Below are 4,859 nucleotides of genomic sequence, written 5' to 3' on the forward strand. Positions count from 1 at the left end.
TAGAAATTCGTGTCATCTTATTCCAATAGACCGATATCACCATGGATGTGACCTGCAAAAACTCCTAGGGTCCCAATAATGGAATTAACCAGAGAAAATGTCCAACATAATAAGAGTTCTTTGTATCAATCGTCCAACAAGGACCCGAACAATCATCTTAGACACAATCAAACCATCACACTATCAAATACGTCATCTGTCGATCCTTTACCTGCTATCAAACACAAAGAAGCTAAGACACGGTATGACTTGATTAGGATACCAAGAGATTAGGGTTTTCGGCCAGAGATATGAAGAGTGAATGTGAATTGGAAATAATAACAATAAAGGAGACCCAAAATCTTTTATATTCCAAAACATATGGGTCGAGAACCCAGATAAGCCCAGGTCAAAATATTAAGCCCAAAACCAAGTTAACATTCCAAATTAGATAACCTCAAAGCCTAAGAAGTCAACCAAATCTCAAGTAGCCCGTTATAACATTTGTTTCGAGGAGAGTAATATCGAGATGAAAACAAATTTAAGTAAGATAACATGAGATAAAATAATTAAAATAAAAATAAACAAAAATATTACGAAACACCGATCTTCTTGTAATTTACCAAAATTTTGGGATCAAATTTCAGTTTTTGATAAAAATGCCGGCTTTATGAAAAGATCCGAAAATGGAATCTTATTGATTAAGGCACATTACAAGGATTCATGTTCAACGTTATTATGACATAAAGAGACAGGTTGATAGAGGTATAACGACTTAGCATGATTTTCATTGCGTCAGTGATATGGATTAGGTGCAATTAGGCATAAATCTCAGATGGACGTCACTCATGGACCTGTGATGCCTCCTATCTCTTCTCAAAGCGTATTTGGCTTTCCCAGATCACCCCAATTTGACTCCAACCCCCTAGTTCTTGATCAAAACTTTTTATAAAACCTGGAAAATTTTAAGCTTAAAGGTTGAACGTTGGACTTAAATGCCTTTCATTCAGAGTGTTTAGGACTTATTTGAATGCCCCACCCTTGTAGTTCTAGTTTGACCCTTTAAGCTTTTGAAAAACCAAGAATTTAACAACTCGAATCATATATATACTAATAAATATTTTTTTTCATTTTTTATTTTTAAACAGACAACACAATATTTTTGGTGATCAAGACACTAATGGGCTCGTGTATGACTAGGTAATTGCTTTTCTGCCTATCATTCGGAGAGATGTATATGGAGATATGCACATTTCTTCAAAATGACTATCCACAGTGAGTTTAGCAGATTTAGTTTATATCACTTCATTGTTTACACATCATGGAAAGCTACCATACAATTCAATGACTGTTCTAGAGCCTTGTAAGCTTAATAACTTCACCCGTTAGGCACACAGAAGCAATTTTCCAATCATTTTCCAAAGGATGGACCAATTTTCATTTGAAAAATGTTTTGAAGCTTCAAAAAGCTGTTATCTGAATAATCATATCATTTCCCATAGAATCACAGAAGATACAATTTTTAAAACTCAGTCACCCCGGTCACTCTTAGTTTTCAGGTAAATGGCTATCCCATATGTCCACAAGTGGTTAACAGGACCGAACACATATAAGGATACATGTCCTTCCAACTTAGAATTACCGACATAATTTTAAGTGAGAGAATTTAAAAACGCCCCAGATGCTTTCAATCTTTAGGTGAATGGCTATCCCGTGAATCTATGAATAGATGACAGGACCAAACATATAAAAGTATATGTCATTCCAACTGATGCAACCGACATAATTTTAAGCGAGAGTAAATAGGCAACCTTTTAAAAGATTTTTTTAATAAACCACACACACTCTTTTTGAATTTTTAATAAACACACACACACACACACACACACACACACACTCTTTTTGAATTTTTTAATTTTTCTCCCCCTAAATTTGTTCAAAAATAAAATATGTACAAATTTATCCCCAAAAGGACTCAATCCTTGAAACAAAGCGTTTTAAGAAAACCGACAAGCACATTAAACCTGGCTGTCCCGAACATTTTTGTAAATAAGTCCACGACGTTATTATCAGTGTGAACTTGTTCAAGATGAATTAATTTACGATCGTAAAAGTCAAGAATAAAATGTATTTTTATATCAATGTGCTTGGTTTTTGAGTGTTGAACCGGATTCTTAACGATTGCAATGGAAACATCATTATCACAAAAGATAGGGGTGTCAAGAAATTCCAAACTGTAATCCTGCAATTGATGTTGCATCCAGATAACCTGTGAGCAGCAAGCTGACGCAGCAACATACTCTGCCTCGTCAGTCGATGTAGACACCGTTTGTTGTTTCTTGCATTGCCAAGAGATGAGACGATCGCCCAAGAACTGACAACCAACAGATGTGGATTTCCTGTCAATGTCATCTCCAACATTATTGCTATCAACAAAAGCATATAAGTCAAATTCTGAGTTTTTGGGATACCAAAGACCTAACTTCGGTTGTCCCTTCAGATATCTAAAAATACATTTAACATCAATTAAATGAGAGAGAGTTTAGGGTTAGCCTGGAAACGAGTATATTGACAGACAACAAACATGATATTAGGGCGACTTGCGGTGAGATACATCAGGGATCCGATCATCGATCAATAATATGTTCGATCTATGGGATTCCCTTCAGGATCAGAGGACAAGAGGGGCCTTTCTACCATGGGAGTGGTAGCACTTTTGGATTCTTGAAATTCAAACTTAGCAAGCATATCTTCAACATACTTTTGTTGATGCAGCAAAATTCCCGTTGAACTCTGACGAACCTGCGACCATGGAAACATTGTCATTTCCCCCAGTGAGCTTATATCAAACCTCATCTTCATCACCTCTTCAAACTCAGAACACGACCTAACACTGGTCGATCCAAAAATAATGTCATCCACATAGATTTGAACCAGGATCAAGTCTTTCTTGATGATTTTAAGGAACAAAGTTTGATCAATGGTCCCTCTTTTATAACCATGACCCAGAAGACGAGCCGTCAATGTAGCATACCATGCTCGAGGAGCTTGATGAAGACCATACACTACTTTATCTAGCTTGTAGACATGAGTATGATGCTTAGAGTCTACAAACCCCGGTGGCTGATCCACGTAAATCTCCTCCTTAACTTCGCCATACAAAAACACAGTTTTGACATCCATCTGATAGACAATAAAACCCATGAATGATGCATAAGTCTGAAAAATCCAGATGGCTTCGAGTCTAGCTACGGGAGAATAAACCTCAGTGTAGTCTAAGCCTTCAACCTGACGAAATCCAAGACCAACCAGCCGTGCTTTGTTTCTAACGATAACCCCCGGGTCATCTTGCTTGTTTCGGAAAACCCATCTATTATCCAACGCTTTCTTTCCCATCGGCAGTTCAACCAGTCTCCATACCTTTAGCTTATCAAAGTGATTTAATTCTTCATGCATCGCATCCACCCAACTTGGTTCTTGAAGAGCCATTTCGACCGACTTTGGCTCAATCTGAGAAATAAAGCAAGAAAACAAGCAGCTGTGTATGTGTCCAGTCTGACTTTTGGTAGACACGCCAGTTTCAAGAGGACCAATGACATTTCAATCTGGTGATTTCGTTGAATTCGTGAAGGAATCGATTGTTCGGGAACAACACCGGTAGAGGGTAAGTTTGACAAATTTTCATCAACCTCAGTGAGAAGGTTTTTCCATCCAGAGGCCGCTCTACTATGTGAGTACGAGGTGTTGGCGACCTATTCATTTGGAATGACATCAGGAAACAACGTGCTCCCAAAAATTTGACGGATAGGACTCTCCCCCTCAACTACATGGGTATCTTCTGATGAAGTTGGTGAAGACACAGTTTCAGTAACCTCTTCTCGATGATTGATAGACACATTCAGAGAGACATTTAGTGATTCTAAGAGATCATCATCTAGTACTGGAGATATATGCAAGACAGCATGCAATTCTTCCTTTTCCGTATCTACTGTAGTGGCACCCAAAACTTCCGAGTCAAGGACAGGAAACACATTGAACGGTTTGAAGAGTTCATTGTAATTGAAAAGCCAGTCGGGACCAACACGGGCATCGGTTTCGTTTTCTTCCAACCAACGTACATCATATGATTCAAGAATCTGCTTGGTTGACTTATTATAGACTCTGTAGGCAGTACGACTAGCATAACCAACAAAGCAGTCGTCGACTTTGGCCCCAAATTTTGGAGTTGACTCAAGGTTCAGTAGAGTACATGTGCAACCAAACGCTCTAAAATGACCAACTTTAGGCTTATGACCATAGACAATCTCATATGGAGTTTTCATTTGAGACTTGTTGATTAGCACCCGATTTTGAACATAGCATGCAGCATTGACAGCTTCTGCCCAGAAGAATGACGATAATTTTGAATCACACAACATGGTTCTAGCTGCCTCAATCAGAGTCATGTTTCTTCTTTCAGCCACACCATTCTGTTGCGGTGTTCGAGCAGAACTGTATTGTCGAAGCACCCCCTTCTCAGAACAAAAGTAATCTAATGAAGCATTCTTGAATTTTGTGACATTGTCGCAACGAATACCCTTCAGCTTCAAATTTATCTGATTTTCCATTAGCACCACGAACCTCTTGATCAATTCTTCAGTTTCACCCTTATTTGATAAGAAAAACACCCAAGTAAAACGTGAGTAGTCATCAGTAATAACGAGACAATAAGAGCTGTGAGAAAGACTTAAACATGAACCAGACCGAAAAGGTCCATATGCAATAACTGAAAAACATATGAAATAGTATTAATCAATTTTGGCTTTTGAGTTTTTCGACTGTGTTTACCCAAAGCACAAGTCACACACTTTTCAACAGTTACAAAATCTTTGATGGGTAAG

The sequence above is a fragment of the Bidens hawaiensis genome, unplaced genomic scaffold (genome assembly GCF_021521415.1).
Source record: "Bidens hawaiensis isolate Kalapana, Puna unplaced genomic scaffold, B.hawaiensis_p1.1 tig00042918_1, whole genome shotgun sequence".
Taxonomy (NCBI): domain Eukaryota; kingdom Viridiplantae; phylum Streptophyta; class Magnoliopsida; order Asterales; family Asteraceae; genus Bidens; species Bidens hawaiensis.